This window comes from Diadema antillarum, unplaced genomic scaffold (assembly GCF_040938485.1).
Source record: "Diadema antillarum isolate AM-2024a unplaced genomic scaffold, OU_Dant_1.0 scf00000036, whole genome shotgun sequence".
In the NCBI taxonomy this organism is placed as follows: Eukaryota; Metazoa; Echinodermata; class Echinoidea; order Diadematoida; family Diadematidae; genus Diadema; species Diadema antillarum.
In genome coordinates, this window is record NW_027270925.1 from 3,013,448 (window position 1) to 3,033,064 (window position 19,617).

Sequence of the window (19,617 nt, forward strand, 5' to 3'; positions counted from 1 at the left end):
CTCGCAATCTGAGGTTACCTGGTAATCTTTTGATTGCCCGCAATTGTTCCCACAGCAAATCTCTGCACTTACATTCAAATACGAATTACATTGTCAGAGATATAGGAGAAGTTGTCCTACACTTTGTACCATGGGCACATTTAGTTGTGTCCATGAATGATAAAATATTTTTTAATATTTGGAAACCCATAAAAGAATGGCTCTGCTGACACACACAGTCCATGGACTCGTGACTGTCACTCTATATGGCACTGGGCCATACACTATCATCACATTGGCTACTCCGGTGGTAAACACATCCGTTTTCTTTTCCCTTCTTTTGTTTTCAGGACATTCAATCACTCAGATCATTGAATTTTTGGCTAGGGGATGTAGAGCAACTCTGTCATGCACGTTTCATTTAAAAATGCGTACATTTTTACTGGCAAATTGTAACATGGTACAGTGTACGTATAATTTTCTGTATAGCATGTTTGAATAAATCACTAGTCCATACAATGTACGTGTACGAAGCCCATTCCACACAAATCTCATGCTCTCTCAGTCCAGTGTTAGATTAACATTTCTTTGTTCAAATGAAATTTCTTAGAAAAGGAAAAGTGTGGAACTTTTTCAGAGAGTTGTTTCTTTAAAGGTTCTGTTTATCAACTTATTTCTGGCACAGAATCAAGGTTCCCAAACAACTTTCATGGAGTTTTGGGCAGTTTATAAATGCAAAGCTGTTTTGATTATGGGGTTGGAAACAAGTTACTGAAACTGCAAACAAAAGTACAACCGCAAACGGTATTTGAGCCTGAAATGCATTTCTGTAGAGATGATAAACACAAAGTTGTTTTGAAATGCATTTATAGAGCTCTCTGACCTGCCCACTGCCCATAACCACCGCTAACTACATATCTCCGCTCCTCTGGTCAAACTGCGCAATGGAGTTGCGCAGTAACAAGGCTTCCCAATCGACTCATGACAGCATTGATAAACGCAATGTTTCAACACGAGAAACACGATTCAAGTGGTATTTGTGAATGTGTTTTGATAGTGGGTATTGAAACACATTACAAACATGGGAAAGTTGATAAACGCAGCCAAAGACACTCACTGTATTTGCAGGCAAGTGGCTAAATAGAGGATACAGAATGTGAATAAGACAATCTTTTTTTAGTCACACTATTTCAAGTTATGGCATAATGTGTTTTATACAATGTATGTCAAGTACAAAAGTGAAAATCAGGCAGATATTAATGCTATCTAATTCAATAGTTTGCGTTTTACTATGCCAATTTTGTATCATTTTTAGATTGTGTGCTTCTATTGGTCTGAACACAACATTGGCCCACAAGGGACATTCCATCAATATGCAGTGTTCACATTTTAGCATGTGTGTGAGTGGGCGTGTGTGTGTTACACTGGCTTTCTGTTCTCCTTGCTGGGTACCTCAACAACGACCTACATGTAGTCTGAAACTGAAATAGCTATGCACTCTTGTGGTAAACTCGTTGACAGCTAGAAGGGACACGCAACATATTAAGTATGAAATAAATATCATCACATTAACATGCTATAAATGCTATTGAATATAGATCAGGAAGTGCCATGGCTGATCTATCAACAGAAGCTCTACGAAATGTCATACCAGTATGTGTGGTACACTGTACAACTACAAGCAATTTATTGAGTTTCTTTAGAAACTACTGTATACATTTGTACTACAGAAAGGCCATGAAATACAGTGTACAGTGTGCAAACAGACTTTATATTTGTTCAGAAGTAGTAGACAATAGAGCCTCTTCTATTTTTTTTCTTTATCCCGAAAACTCAAAAGGGAGTGTGCAAACAACACATAAACCTACACACACTCCCTCCATACATTGATGAATTTTACAAAATCCCTTAAACCAACCACCACATTTTCTTTAAATATGGAACCTTTTTAACATCAGAACTGTGGAAAATCCACACACATTCCTGTAGTAGCACAAAATCCCAGCAGCAGTTATGTTTCACTTTGCCATGGAAGGGAAAGTACATTCATTAATGCCTACTGTACATCATCGAGATGAAAACACACACAACATTGTGCACGTATATCATCCACTACATCCACATGTACAGATTTTGTCGTCATTTTGGTCACTCACTGTTCTCTCAAACACACATGCATAAAAAACCCTGAAAAATATTACTGAACTATAATAGAGGTTAAAGACAAATTTTATAGAGAGTACAGAATCATACTGGAATGTTTACATAACATGCAGCGTTCCTATAAGCAAAATTCATCATGTCTGAAATATTAATGTCTCTTTATTTCCCTCTCATCAATCAGCATCTAGCTAACACAATGGGAGGGGAGGGAGAAACAACATAAAATCTGTCGCATCTTCTGATTGGCTAATATGCCTTTATGGGTAATTTGGAGAGCTACTGCAGCACTACACGGCTGATCATGAGATCCGGTTTAGTGAAGCGTAATTAGTGGCCTTGATTGTGCATATATGGCATTGTCTTTCTTCACCATGATCCAGGTTCATTACACTATTTATCGGTGAACATACGTAGCACAGTCTCTAGCTCCACAAACCTACTTGCCTGTTTACCCACAGTAACAAAAACTCACTATAGTGCAAGTTCAATGAATGGACACTTTCAAACTGTTCAAAGTATGGGGGCCCTACTAAAGGCCGTGTCACACCTTTCCGGGCAAGCCTTGCGTGCGACTTGCAAAGAACAATTTTGACTACCCAGGGGTCCCCGTAGATGATCCGCACATGACAGTACTTAGCACGTATCTCAACCGTAGTCGCCCGGAGCTGCGCACACATATTTTTTTACCTGCAACCATATTTAGGCCCTGTCACACCTTTCCAAGCAAGCTACTCGGGCTTGTTACGTGTAGGAATTTTCTAGCATATCGGACATTCCTGAGGGCGGAAAAGGATTTGAGCGAGTCAACGCATGTGCCTTACTTGCTGGACGCGTTCTACTTAAATTATACTTGCGAGTATGCTGTGTGACCTTTGTACCAGTCGCGTGGGGGCTGACAACTCAGTGAAGGAATTCCTCAGATGGAATAGCTGAAATCCCACAGAATTTCATTATCTTGGCTGCAAACGGGACTGCGAAGTACCTGCGTGGGAGTTGACTGGGAAGTGCTGCCGCTAAGGGCCTCCTACTGGCGTTCTGCGTGGACCTCTCCAGGCATTCCCGCCACTCACCCGGAAAAAGTTTTGGTCATGCTCAAAACTTGGCTGCGGTTAAAATCGGACTTGCGTGAGCACCTCCGGGCAACTACAGGCGAGATACGCGCTGGATACTGTCAGGTGCTGACCAACTGTGGAGAGCTCTGGGGAGTAAATTTGTTTCCCCGCAAGTCAAGCCGCAAAACTTCCCCAGATACGGTATGACAAGGCATGAATGAAAATTGCAAACATTCTTGTTCGCCAGCTTAAAATATTCTACGTGCTGGAAACTACCTCCTCGCCGCAAGCCCGCGTAGCTTGCCCGGAACGGTGTGACATGGCCTTTAAATACCCATTCGGATGAGTAAGAGAAGTTGTAATGCTCTAGACCTCATCCAAATGACAATCCTGCCTTATACTTCTTGGCTAGATGCTGGTGCCTTCAAAAACAGAGAAGACAATATTTTAAACTGTAAAATATATCAAACTGGTAATATATTCACCACATTAGTCATAAAGATACACAATATTTGACCAGAATCTCTTGCATATTTTTCTTGTATAAGACGAGTGTAGGCATATAGAGGAGAGGATAATTTATATTATGGAATAGAATATTGTGCAAAATGATTGTACTGTAAACATGAAACATTTCGCGGTGTCAAAATATTTGCAAATCTGGGCTTTCAAGGCAAAATAAAATCAGAAGTGACAAAGGACAACTCGGGTTTCTTGAAAAACAAAAATGACGAAAATGCAATTACAGTGTCAAACAAAATTGCAAACTTGGCATGTTCTACCTCTAAAATAATGCTATGGCAAATAGGATATTAACACGCCAGCAGTGTTTTGGTGGTGAAATAAATACTACTTGACACAGATGAACTTTGTCACTTTCTTGCTTGTGTCAAGATTGATGAATGTGGCTTAGTGAGCCAAGAAACCAGTGGTAATGGATTTGCAATCATATTTCCTGCACCCGCACATTACTGATGAAACCTGACACCACAGCTCCAAACTGCAACTGTGCCAAACAAGCTTGTGTCCATTATGCACTAAACCTGCATCAACATTTGTCTGCTTTCTCGAAAAACTCTACATAAGGCCGGGGTCATTCTTTGCCATATCACAATATTATAACATAATGACATCTTAGTTATTGGTATGTGTATGACTATCATTGTTGTTATTATCTCCGCCAAGGGAGGAGGTTATGTTTTCGTTCCCATTGATTTGTTTGTTTGTTTATTTGTTTGTTTGTGTGCAAAATAACTCAAAAAGCAATTAACGGATTTGGATGAAACTTACAGGAAAGGTTGAGAATGACACAAGTAACAGATGACTATATTTTGGTAGTGATCCGACAATTTTGGGGGAATTTATGAAGGATTTTTGATATTTTTGGCAGGTAGGGTCAACGAACTTGGGAGTTCAAGCTGCGCATTTTTTGGGTTTTCATACGCGCACTAAAGTGCGTGCTCTAGTTTCTGCTAGGGCGAGGTGAGTCGCGCAGCTGAAGGTTTATGATGTAACAAAGGCTTATATATTGGGAAATAGGGCGATTTTTCAGCATGTATACCTCTGGGTGGAAATCACTGATCTCTATGGAAGAGCCCAAAGAGCTTTTCCCAGTGGTGGGGAGGAGAAAAATGTCTTCAGGAAGAGCAAGATCATCGGTGGAAAGTAGCTGCTTGGCGGAGGTCTGCGTTCTCAGAATGCTTTTCTAGTTTGATCAATGTATCATATTATCATTTTATAATTAAAATTATCATTCTATCATCATCATCATCATCATCATATCTATTTATCTATGCAGCACACATTACAATTTAACATTGTATGATTCCTTTGTAACATGATTGCATTATATATATTTATACTTCATATACTCAAGCCATACACTACAATGTACACAGCATCTGGAAGCAAAAAATAAATTAAATACCAGGGCTTGACATTAGTCATAGAATGGCACAGCAGCCCGGGGCCACTAAAAATTGATGTCAAATCACTAAATTTTCAAAAAGGTTATCTCTTGGTAGCCTGATTGGGCAACTAACATTCAAAGTGGACTTATTTTTAATACAAAGTGGCCTGTAAAAGAAAATTTATACATTTCTTTTATAGGCCACCAAAATTTTGAATTTTATGGTTTTAAAAACTCTGAAAGGTCCATCAGAAAAAGTAGTGATGAGCCCTATAGGCCTATACCAACATAGAGTAATTCAGGACTTTTTTTTTTTTTTTTTTTGTTGCTTACAATGTCTGTGTGGTTTAATATCATTGCAAAAGAAGTGCACAGGATAATGCATTATATCTGTAGAGAAAATGACAGATCCAGGAAAAATGGTCAAATCAGAGCTGTGATAATATCCTGTACTACATAGATGAACATCTAGAAAAAAGACTCTTAAACTGGTATTCTTTCATGTATGAGTCAAACATATTTCTATTTTGCCATCATTCAAAAAATTTTAAACAAGTGTGTGCATTCTGTATATGTATAGCTCATATTAGTAACTTTATTGACATTATTACATCACTTTAGAAAACAGACACACAGTGGATCTCTATATTTTGCATATGAATCACAAACACTGCATGCTATTCATGTCAAGAAAACAAATCATAGCAATGGAGATTGGTCCTTTCGCACGTCAGCTACAGTATCAGAGGCAATATGACAGTACACGACACTACTTCTGAGTTAACCGTAATATGATCTGATGATGACTAGGTTCACAAGAAATCAGTGTACAAATATTTTGCTGCTTGAAGTTTGACTTGTAATCAACACACTACAAACAAATCGTGTATTGAATTGAAAAACCGACTTTTTACTCTTTTTTTATGAGGAACAAAGAGGAAAAGCAAGGATTTTGCTGATAAGTATGTCCCTTGGGCCCCATTTCACCAGACTTCAAGAATAATACAAGTTTGTGCACTCAACATTGCATGGGACGCCATGAGGATGCCAAGCCCCAACAACTATCAATCACGACACATGTAAAAACGGTGCACATTACTGTAAAAGTGGATATTTTTGTGCAACTAATTTTTCGTGCTTGGCTGGGCAAGAAGAGTTTCGCACGTCTTTAATTCCACAGAATCAAGACATCAACTACTGCAAACATGCAGCAAGCAAAAAAAAATTCACATTTTTATTTTCGCACTAGTTTCTGGTTGCGCGAAATGCGCAAAAAATTTCCACTTTTACTGTATGTAAAAATTGTGCACAGAAGCACCTTCCTTTTCTATTCTTTGTGTGTATGCGTGTGTTTGTAAGCCACTCAAAAGATCTATTCCGTTTATAACTTGGTAATATTTACAAGTCACAAGTGTGTCAAGTTCACAACTTTAATGAAAAATCATACAACAAACTATCAGATACGACAGTACCATCAACATTTTGTATATTGGGATAAAACTATTGGACAATTTGATAATCTGTATGAAAATTCAATTAAAATTATAATCTAATTTCAATTCTTATTCAATTTCATGTTTGATTCAGAAAGTGCCTCTTTGCTTGATTCCCCATTGTCAAAATAATAAGTTTTTTAATCTGCTCTAACAGTTTTGAGACTTTTTTGGAATAATTATATAAGTTTTGTAACACCTCCTTTGATACCCACGCACATGCTGAACAATGCCAGAAGTGAATATCTATTAATAAAGATAGATGAATTTTCAGCATGTTGATTAACATGTAGAGTGACAGCCATATGAATAGAGTTCAGTCACATAATGGGCACAGAACTGTGTATCCCTAGTATCTCAAGCCCTCTGGTATTGTTCCTTGGGGTGGCTCTGCCATCAGGCTTCAGAGGGTTTTTCATCCGTGAGTTGATGTGGAAGCCTGCCGATCAATCGCCACCCATGCCCATCCCACATAATGTCTAACATGACATTTACATCGAGAGTCAAGAGAAGGGATGTGCAGAGCAATCAGCTGATGACCACATACTGCATTGCACCGTACAGTACACTGTACACGGGCAGCAGCAAACACCTGTTTCATAGAACACACATTAATCATCATCATCAAAGGCATTGCAGGCTTTCTTCCTCATATTCCTCAGTGATACACTCACTACATTGTGATCCCAGTGTAAAAACCACTAGAAACTGTCCTCTTAATTTCAATATTGGATGAAGAAAAATGTAGGACATAATAAGGAAATAAGAACTAGAGTACGGGGCTCAGACAGTCCAAAAACATCCTCTATATCTACGGGAAAAAAAAAGAAGGAAAAGGAAAAAAAAAGTTAATAAACTGCTAGTCTCGTCCCATACACCTGTATCTGTATTGTTTGTTTCTTTTTTTAGAACACATACTTATTGAGTCCTTGTACAGATTGTTAACAATTGGTAGTACTGATAACCAGCTCTGTTTGGGGACTACAGAACGCATAGTGTATGTATCTAAAATAATTCATGCAATGATTAAAACTAGAAATGTTGCTACGTCAACTGGTATGCCTCCGCCATAATGCATGGTTCTCCAAATAGGTCTACACAGTATAGTGCAATTTCTTGACAATGTGTGATGACAGTTTCACATAATTGGCAAAATATCAAAATGGCAGGTTTGTCACAAACGTGTTGAATGTTCACTTTCCTTGAACTACAAACTGTAGGTTTAATTAGATGAATGGCTATAGTGTATAAGAGTGCAGGTATTTGGGGATTTGAGGATTTTTCCTAGACTTTTGACCCCATTTTATAATGAAGATGTGAAATTCAGCACTTTCACTTGACCTATGACCTTTTGGCAAGAACCTTCCGAAGAAAATCTCTATTAGGTAATACAGTAACAGTGCATGCATACACTATGTGTCAAGAAAAATCCTGCAGGCATTGCATAGATACGAGGGAAAAAGCAAAATTTTGAGGAGTTGACCTTGACCTTGACCTTTGACCTCCTGACCTTTGACTCATGACCCCTAAATTCCCTAGATAATTCCTACCAGTCAGTATAGGCATATGTATATCAATGGAGAAAAAAAATGAAATTTTAACATTTTCACCTGACCTTTGACCTTTTGACCATTGACCTCATGACCTAAAACTCTTTCTCGAGAATATTCTTTTGGTAGTACATGTATACACTAAGTTTCAAGAAAATTCCTTCAGGCATTGCATAGATATGGGGGAAATAGTGACATTTTGAGCATTTGACCTTGACCTTTTGACCTGTGACCTTGAACATCCGCACCAAGAAGTTCATAGGCACATCTTCGCCCACTCACACATATGATACGTGCCAAGTTTCATTAGGATACCTCAAATGTTTGTTTAGTTACGCTGTCCACAGAATTGATTACGGACAGAAGGACGGACGGACGGACAGACAACCCGAAAACATTTGCCTCTGGCGACACTTCATGGCAGAGGCATAAAAAAAACCTATTATGTGTGTTGGATTGAGTTACATTTCAATGTAAGTAGATTCTATAAATTCTTGAAGACAAAGTGATTTTTTGGGGGGATGGGGTAATAGATGCTGAAATTTAGAAATCCAGGAAAAAAATATACAAAGGAATCAGCTGTATATAAATTTTGTGAAGTGTATACAATTATTGGTATTACCAATTTGATAAATTGGCAAAAAAAAAATCAAACACTCTATCAAATCAAAAACATGAAAACCTACTTAATGATGCCTAAATTAAACCATGATTAAACTGTGGAAAATGAACAAAGTAAATGTTTTTTTTGTTGTTAATTTTGTATTTTTTTGTTTCTAATGTGTATCACAAATTACCCGGTACCTACAACTTTGTAAATAGAAGGGGGGAGGGGGTGGGGGTGGGTAGGGCTGAGTCACACCATGGCCGTCTACTACGTACTGTAGCTGGTGCCTGTTGGCCCTTCCACTCTCCCCTTTCTCCTTCCCAAGTTACCAGGACATGTCACCGAGAGCATTGCTGGCATCGCTGGTGAATGATGTGGACTTCCAGCCTCATCATTCCACAGAGACAGACTTGATCATTTTGACACCGCGCATTATTTATGCTCACTCTTGCAGGTGTACTTTATACATCAGTATGAAGATGATCACAGAACGTTTATCGAAACTGTGCTCTTCGCTACTTGAAAGCAAAGGCTATGGAAGGGGGGGGGGAGGAGTAGCAAGTTTAGCTCTTTATTTAAAAAAAAATGGAAAAAAATAATTGAAAAAATATAGAAGAAAACCCACGACATTCAAGGGTTCTGCTTGTAGATTATTCTATTCAAAAAGAAGAAGAGGAAGAGGAAGAAGAAGAAGAAGAAAAGGAAAAAAAAAAAGGAGGGGCTGGGGAGGTCCACTGACACTTGACCCACCCACCAGCATTATCCCCCTCCAGTCTGGAGGCCCCACATTGCCCCTGGACACTACACATACTACAATGTATGATGCCACTGAATCCTAAGAATACCAAGTGGCACAGACCCTACATGTAAATGTCCAAAGAATGGTTTTACATCCAAAGGATTGTAGGTAAAAATTTAGTCAGAATCATATACTGTATACGCCATATATTTCGCGAGCCTAAATTTTCCCGAATCGGAACTTCCCGACGATTTTGCGAGTGTTAAATTCGCGATCGTGGAGTCCTGTACTGAATGGAGAAATGCACACGCGTACGTCACATTCACAGCTTGATTAGAGTCAATATTTTTGCGTGTCTTTAATTTCGCGAATAGCACCTGACTTGCGAAATTCGCGAAATAAAAACCTCGCAAAATATTGGGTGTATACAGTAATGCATCATACAGACCCTGAACAAGATTTACTAAAAAGTCCCCATTTGAAGAGGTGACACGAAATTTTAACAGCTCTTGAAAAAAAAAATGGAAGAATTCAAGACAAGTGACAAAACAATGTCACTTCATTATTCAGCCGTGACATAATGTCATTATAAGTACAAATTGTAGAAAGAAATTTTGAAGAAATTACAATGGCTTACTAAAGAAGAAATTTATGTAAAAAAAAATGATTGGACAGCACTTTGAATCAATCTATGCAAAAGCCATCAAGGTCCACAATGTTATTTCTACACTACAATGTGCTGGCACTATAAATCAAGATCTAAACCTCATCTGTTTCAAATGTCATGTCATGAATCATTTATTACTTGTCCTGACACAGCATAGATGTTGATATTTTTAACTAGTATGGTTGGAGGTCATGATACGTAATGATAAACTTACATAATCCATTATGTCAGGAACCTACTTAAATTCTTTACAGAGACAGAAACTAGCGCTGCTGTACAAAGACGCAAAGAACCACACGAGGAAGGTCTACTTCACTAACGAACGCAAGGTACTTGCAAACAGGAAGTTAAACAATTAACGAGAGGAAAAGATGGCAACCAGAGAACTTTTATAGCGTCACCACTCATCTGATTCCATCCTCACCTCGGTCAGAAGACTGCGTGACTGATTAGATAGCATGTGACCTCGCTGCGTGTCAAACCGATCACATACACTTCACGAAGTCTTCTTATCCTGGAAAGACATCAGATGGAAATTACTCTCTCTATCTCTCTCTGTGCTCTGACACAAACTGATGCGGGAAACATTCTCCAGCAAAGAGAGGAGAAAACATGGGGGATTCATGGCCACTGCTCCGCATACATAGAGCTACTGCCATCTTCTGAAAGCCTTAATTGAAATCATGCTCTCGAAGTACTGACAGTAGGTACACAATGCAGATCAACTCGAAGGCTTCAACTGACTTACATGTAATTACATAACTGCATCAGATTTTCTACAGAATTATACAATATCATACATTGTATATGAATGCATATTGTACCATGCATGTTCGAATGCATGCAACTGATAGATAATTCTTTTATCATTTGAAACTGCGGATTTTTTAAACTACTGCCAAGAAAAGTACACCTTTTCAACTTTAACGTTTCTAACTTCAACAACTCAGAATCAAACCTGTTACACACTCAGGATGGAGCGCTTGATACAGGAACTAAAGTACATGTGACCCCTGTTTACACAATAAAAGGGACAAAATTCTGACTCAAAATGGAAGCAACAAACTACTGTTGCAATACAGACTGACATGGCAATCTACTTTCCCAGTCCTCACACCATCCATCAAGTTTCACTCTACCACAGTGGAATATGTCTCATTTTAGTGAAACTTAGGCACTCCAGGAAAACACACATTACCGATAAATGTGCAACATTCTGTATGTAAGGCCGCAGACATGCACATACAACAGTTATTATTACGTCCACTATTAATAGCTTACCAGATGTTTAAAGTTAAAAAAAGAGAGAGAAAAAAGGGCACTAGTTCTGTGTCAAAGTTTGTTGACTCATCAACTTGTAGTCATTAATGCTCCTCCATGCAATTCATTTTATAATGACATAATGCTACACAGCTCTCTTGCCCCTTTTGCCTTGTTTCTTTTCAAGGTAAAGTCTGTAGTAACATTCGGAAATCAATGTCACTAACATTGCACAAAGAAGTTTGTATTAAACATATGACACTGAAGTACAAGAAGCACACAGTGTAGACAAGACTAGCATGACAACAAGAGATCATATACATAACAAAGATATATTATTTTTGTTGTTGTCATCAGTGAAACACTGGAATAGAACAAGAAATTCTGCTTATGAAATGATTTCACAATACACTGTTTGAAAATCAGATAGTGGTAATGGAGGCCACATCTTTCTGGTTATCTACTGATGAGATAAAATCTTCAGAATGTCATTACAGTGTCAAGACTTGAAAATAAATTATAATGACATTCAAACTCCCAAATATACAATACCTTTATATAATATTGCCATGATGTTACAAATATTTCCATCAATTTTCCACACTCTATTAAATTTATCAGTCTCCCTTGCTTCCATACCAAAGATCAATTCAATACTGATTCTCCACTTCATGTAAATGAATGTTTATAAAGAACCAGGATACTACCACATCATCACATAAAAGTCTTGTACTAAGTATGTGATACACATCAGGTATTTGATTTGGCTTTCTTTGGTTTAAACTCCTTCATTTGGACTTTATATGTGTACATGAAGATACCTTTTCTGAATGACTGAATGCTTCTCATAGTTCTAGTATATTCTTCATAATATTTGTGATAAATTTGTGTTTGGTACGAGTTTAAAGGGATGGTATAGTTTGGGTTGAGATCGGGAGATTCAGATTTGAACTTTTTGTAAGACAATCAGAAACTAGTTTACGAAATATGAAAGAGCATACAATTCTCTGAGGAATTCAAAATTATTCAAAAAACACTGGTTTTGAAATGGCTGAGATATACATTAAAAAAAGATAAAACAAAGGGGGCCAAATAAAAGATGGGTCCCATCTTTTATTAGGACCTCTTTGTTTTTGGATGTCCCAGCCATTTCAAAACCAATTTTCATCAAATAAACTTCAAATTCCTCTTAGAATTGTATGCTCTTTCATGTAGTTCATAAGAGGTTTCTCCTCTTTTTTTTTCAGAAATAAGGTACGAAAGCTGAAGCCCTATCTCAACCAAAACTATACCATTCCTTTAATTCTTTGAGATGTATGGTCCTGTAAGGCCTGGTAAGAGTAGTCAAATGCAAATACTACATGTCAGCTCTGTGATGATCAAAAAGGAGGATGACAGTCAAAAAGGAGGAAGACAACAAGACGAGTGGTACAAAGGAGCCCCTACAATGTTTACCTCAAAAGCACTATGAGGGTCTACCACAAAAACAACACGTACAACTGGTCTCACTGAAAAGTTCAAGGTAACCACTGAAGCCAACTAAGCCATTGCTCTGGCTCTCTGCCTACGCAGTCAGCACAGTCTGTGTCAAGATGTCTAGATGTAGACACAAAAACCACAACTGGCAGACACTGCCAGGACGGAGCACAACTCAACTAGACTGCATCTCCATTCATGCATTCAGAAGTCGCAGCCATATAGTCTGAATAAAAAGTGACTGAGATTTGATTCTTGAAACAATTTTTGTTGTTCTTGTTGTTATCATTAAATACCCGATGGCCAACAGAGACATTTGATTAATTACAGAATCCGATAACTTGTAACATCATAATGGTTTGGGTTTTTCATCCTAAAATGTTTCCTTTCAATCATTGACCATTTATAAACATCTCTTACACAGTAGTCATTATGTCATCAGTCATGCAAAAAATGTGAGTCTAAATTGCCCAGGGCAATCAAGCAATTATAAGCATCCTGAATCAGAATTTATAATGCTCAGTGTTCAGTCCTAGATTTTGAAGTAGAGTGTAATTGTCCACCTGTGCTATATTCAGTCCCAGTCTAGTCTTGATCTTGATATTATGTGCCATCATCTGAAACATAAGTTTCTTGTTATGGATGCAGTGCTGGGGTGCACAGCTACTGGTACTTTAAAGGCATCGTACAGTTTTGGTTGAGACCTAATTTCAGGTTTCTAACATTTTTTGGTGAGATAATGAGAAAACTCTTATGAAATATGAAAGAGCATGTAATTCTATGAGGAATTCAACATCTATTTGATAAAAATTGGTTTTAAAATGGCTGAGATATCCAAAAAGAGCGATTCTAATAAAGTGTGGGACCCATACTTTTAATATGATCGCTTTGTTTTACTTTGTTTTTGGATGTTTCAGTCATTCCAAACCCGATTTTCATCAAATAAACTTGAATTTCTCTTAAAATGGTATGCCCTGTACTATATCATAAGTGTTTTCTTGGTATCTTGCAAAAAGCTAAAAGCCCAATTCTCATCTCCACCAATACTGTACCATCCCTTTAAATCAAAGTAATTGATTTCTGACATGCAATTTGAATGCCAGCAAAAGTAATCTCACATGGCATGCAAAAAACAGAGGAATCTTAACAATTGCTGAAAGGTTGCAGAAATACCATGTTGTACTTGGTAGTTTGCATGTTATCTATTTTGAGGGAATATTATACAAATAAATCATTTTTCTCAATAAAATGTAAAGGAATTGACCTCCATTAAATGTCTCTTTGATCTGAAAGGAGTCATGACGATAAACAAATGTCAAGATAGTGCCGAGTGCACTACCATTTCATATGTAAAACAAATAATACAGAATTTCTTAATACATCCGACCAATGTGCATTGTTGAACTACATGTTACTTGTAGTGTACAGTGTACATGTGCATTATTGAACTACCGTACCATATGGGACTGTGTCTATTTACACAAGACACAGCTGAAGATGACTGGTTTCTAAAAGTAAAGAGGTGCCATACGGAGTAGAGGTCTGCAAGAAAGTTCTTCAACTTTTAGACAATACTGTCAAATATTTTGTAAGAAATTAGGATTGGGATGATCACAGGAATTTCTAGTTCAGCTGAATATGATCTCAAATTCAAACTTGTCTGAACATAAACACACACACACACACACACACACACACACACACACTTATGATGTAAAACAATGTAAAGAGGTTTCCTTCATCGTGGGACAAAAATGATTACTGTCATAACATTGGGTAGCAGCTAAGAAAGCTAAACACATGTGATGCCTCTTCACAATCACTCACAGGATCAACGTGACGTGCCAGTGTTTTGAATGTGATGGGTGATCAGAAAACCTAGGTTAGTAGGTAGTTAGAATGAACACTATTTAATATCATGCATATCATCTATTTAATATCTTCTAAAAATGACATAGCTATGGATGAATCCGAATGCAAATTCCAACTTCTTTAAGCCTCTGTATTCAGGTCTAAATTTTTGTGGACGCCTTAAAAGTTGGCTGCGTCATGGCCAGGTGGGGCGGCGTCAAACTTTGACCTGATGGCTCGAATTCACAAAGGTGGTTTTAAGTTTGAACCATTGTTTAAATGCTAATTTCTTCTCCATTAGTGCGTGTGACAGATTGCGCATCTTTACTTGGCAATGCCCTTTCAGTGATCACTTTCAAGACCAGACTGCAGTAAGCATAGGCAAACCAACGTTTCAGCGCCACATACGTTACATTATAGACAAAAATGCTGAGAGTACAGAAGAGAGCCAGACAGACAGACAGAAAATAACACCAAAAGAAAGGAAAGGAAAAGAAAGGATGAGACTAAACCACAAAAGCAAGAACTGGAAGCCAGACTGCTGTGACAACACTACAGCATTCTTCCAGAATCTGGGGTAAAGTGAGATTAAAAGAAAGGTAACGAGTTTTAATGTTTTTTTTTTCAATGTCATGGCAAACACTTAATCAAACAACTGTAGAATAATGGTCAACATGATAAATTTTAATTGCAAGGATGTAGAGTCTAGTTCTTATCCTTAACAATGACATAATAATATGAGAACGTCAAGAAATCTGACAAAACGGCAGATGTCAATCTAGAGTTCTAGCTAGATTCTACACCTCTAAAAGATTTTTTTTTTAAAAATCAAACTGCAGAAGAAAACTCCTGTGGCTGTGCCTTTACAGTAAACGTAGATCACCCTAAACTACTTTTGCTACACTGTCTGTCGACTGTCTTTACCTATGACTGACACATTGTATGTCTGACCCAGTTCTAACCAGTTATACATTAGGTAGAAAATCTTCTAGTAATAAAGCAGACCATACACTAGTTTACACCTGCACCCATACACCAAATCAGGCACTGAACAATCTGACAATGGACATAAATTATAGCACCATGCACCAGCACCTTGCAGCAGGTCCTAAAACACAAATCAAATCCTATTTCTACACACAATGCACTGTGCACCACAATCATCACTTGATGCTGATCATGAAAAACAAGTCTAATCAAATCTTCTTTAGACACAAGTCACACATGAACAGCCGGATTTGGATTGTGCAGCTGAGAGCCGAAGTTCCTAGCTACACGATCCATGCATGTCCATGACTCCATGAGCGACTGTCGGGCAAGTAAGGCAGGCGCACAGGCACACCGAGTGCACTAGTGTACAGTGGAACACAGTACCGGAGGCGAAGCCAACACTACTCAGGCAGTGCAGTGACTGGCTAACTGTGTACAAGTAACACGAACATAATGTAAGTGCTTCTAATACAGGCCATGTATGCACCAACACCCATATTGCAGGTTCAATATGAAGCTACTTACAGGGGTCTTGGCAAGCGAATCTATCCCTAAGATTTCGCCTAAACAGCTATGACGAATCTTTGCTGCTGTCAAACCGGGTCTTCTGGTGGTACATGTCCTGAATTAGTCCAGAATCGGTTCTAAAGTCTCGCCCACCTTCATGATCTGTCACTGTTTGAGAAAAGATGGCTGATCGTTGAGCTAGTTATTTCGGCTATTTCCGGACGAGTTTCAATTTCCGAAGCGGGATCCGAACACGATCCGAACGCGTCGCACCAGTTCGACTTTTGCGGTCGACGAAGGATGAGGTCACACGGGTGGAAATGTTGACAAGTTGGCTGTAGATGGGGTTGATCACATTTTAGGCAATGTGTTCTGTGGTCATGAACAAACATCGCTGGACGAAATCAGGAGAGGGTGTGTGTGTGTGTGTGTGTGTGGGGGGGGGGGGGGGGGGGCGCTGAAATTAAGCGTCTTTTTTTTTTTAAACGAATGCATTCATCACAATATCTTTACTTGATTGTATACTTTAGTTGTCTGTTGTGGGTTACTCACTGCCCAAGTTTGATGGCTGAATAAATGATAATTGATGATAAAGGTGATGATGATGATAATAATGATAATAGCAATCATCATCACCATCATTATTATCATCATTATCATCATCATCGTCATATCTATAATCATAATCATTATATTTCTAATGATAACAATGATAACACAAAGTAATGATAGATGATAATGAAAATATATGGCAATAATGATTTAACTGTAAATTTATATTGCACAGGTTTACCCAACTGTGCATAACAATGTAAATAATCAAAATAATGGAAAGACAAGCTGATTTTTCGATAGTTAACATACATCAAATATAAACTGGAAATCTTACAATCTAGTGGGGATGACACTGACCAATCCAAAATCATATAGTGTATCAGATGCATAAATGACATACCAAATGGACAAGACTGAGTTCATGTTTAATCACTCTAAAGGAAATTGCACCAAAAACTTGCCTTACCACTGTTCTCCTTAAAATTGCACTATTCATTATTTTGACTTTTCAAATGTTGGATTAAACCTAAGGTTTGAGATATTTATTGAGATACAACGATTTAGATGTAGAAATTCAAAGTATGATTTTTTTTATACATGGTTTATACAAGCTGTGTGTTGTGTGTGAAATTCTCTTGATGTCTGGTGACATCCTTCTTACAAGAATGGCACACTAGTTTTCTAGAAAAATTCTGATATGAATGTCATATCTATTCAATCTTGAATAATAATCTTGTATGATTGATATGTGAAAACCACTATATGCAATTGCATTGTTGCCATATCTCTTGCTTTGAACATTGGTAAGTAGTCAATATCATTGTAAACAAAATACATGTATTGCTACATGTTATGTTTTGTGTAATTTAATAAGAAATTCAAACCATGCTGAATATGGCTTTAACAAGATACATGACAAGCACTCATACTTTGTTATGCAATTTCATTTTTTAAATCTCTCTTGCTTTAGTGGTCCATATTTAGCCAATATCATTGTATTAGAAAGACACTAGCTGGTGTCATTTAATTTGGACTATGCTGAAAATGGCTATAAAAATGAAACAAACAGAATAATACAACTTTCACAATCAAAATCAGACCTGAAATGAAAATGTTACAAAATTTTAAGGTTTCATGAAACAATGATAGCAGTAAACACACACACAAACACACACACACACTTTTTTTTTGTTTTGCAACGATGTTTATTCTGTTCCATTCAAAGTAATAGAAAAAAAAAACCACACACACACACACACACACAGACACAGACACAAAAATGCATATATGAAACTAATACTAAGTGATTATGTCATGACCTCACAAGTCTCCCTTTAAACAATACATAAATCTGTAATATATATATATATACATACATATAAATAGATGTATAATATTATGTATGTATATATATATATATATATATATATATATATATATATATATATGTATATATATATGTGTGTATATATATATATGTATATATATATATATATATATATATATATATATATATATATATATATATATATATACACATATATATAAATATACATTTATTTATTTATTGATTCATTTATGGGTTCGACATTAGTTGAACCCATATAAGTTGATGTCGGGCCACCAAATGATAAAAAAATGCTATTTGTTTTGTTTTGTTTTTTTGTTTTTTAAGTTTTTTTTACCGGTATATAAACCCATACATTTGATACATTTTCATCTCTGTACAATTCAAACCATATTGACCCATTACTTACATTCTTGTTTTAACATGTATTACTACACGTATTACTACACGTACTATGCCAACCTGGTTTCATTCTCATGAAAAACTTGTATACTTTATTAGTCTTTGTCCCTAGCAATCTATGAATACATGACTGAATTGTGTGACTGACTCAGATATATGACATCGATCAAAGATCATGTGTACTGTGATAAGTTGTTAAAGGAGAATGAACTCCAAATGCTTATGTGGATAGAGTGAATGCAGATATACATGTATTACTAGAACACATCAGTAACGTTTGTGAGGAAAATTTTGATCATTCATTCAAAAGTTATGAATCTTTAAGATTTCTGTACCACCATCGTCTGCCAAATAAGAAGACTACAACAGTTTGTGATGTCATAGTAGGATGATATAAAGAAAATATCATTAAAAAATCAGTTTATTTTTTGTTTTAATGAAAAGTACACATTTCTTCCACTTGTTACTAATATTTGTCAAGGGTAACATTGTTACCGTGCTTGCTGAAAGAGCTAAGTCAAGTGCTTCTTCATTATGGTAGAAATAATGAGAAAATTTATAATGATAATTAATTCATATGGCATATAATAATCATTGTTTTTGTGTTTGTGTTTTACATGTAAGTTGTAGGAGTCAGAGGCGCATACAGAACAGTACTAAAGTAATTCACCAGTCATCTGACAAAGAAAGGCAAAATAACTATTATTAATGTGGGGGATATAATCCTTGTGACCCACTTCGTTCCATGGTATCTTAAAGTTAAGTAAGTATTGCGATAAATTTCTTACAATAATTTTTAAGCAACATGGAAAAATTCCGCTTTCATTCTACATTTCTGAAAACAGGTATTTCGTTTGAATTCCCTTAATTCTTTATGCCATTGTCCTACTGCAACATCACAAATTGTAGTCTTTTTATCAGCAATGGCGGTACTGAAAATAAAAAAATTCATAACTTTTGAATGGATACACCGATTTTCCTCAAAATTCACTGATGTATTCTACTAGTAAGTAATATCTCTGCATTCACTCTATCTACAAAATGATTTTTGGGTTTCATTCCCCATTAA

General features: G+C 36.9%; 1 protein-coding gene across 9 annotated transcripts in view; it reads right to left on the reverse strand.

Moving 5' to 3' along the window:
* Positions 1-16,460, reverse strand: part of LOC139708513 (MAP/microtubule affinity-regulating kinase 3-like) — a 124,169-nt gene extending 107,709 nt beyond the window's left edge. For 7 of the 9 annotated variants that reach the window (XM_071620493.1, XM_071620480.1, XM_071620466.1 and 4 more), the window contains exon 1: positions 16,262-16,460. The gene's annotated coding sequence lies outside the window, so the exon portion shown is untranslated. The remainder of the gene's footprint in view (positions 1-16,261) is intronic. The other 2 variants (XM_071620506.1, XM_071620499.1) reach the window with 1 other exon arrangement.
* Positions 16,461-19,617: the final 3,157 nt, after the last annotated feature.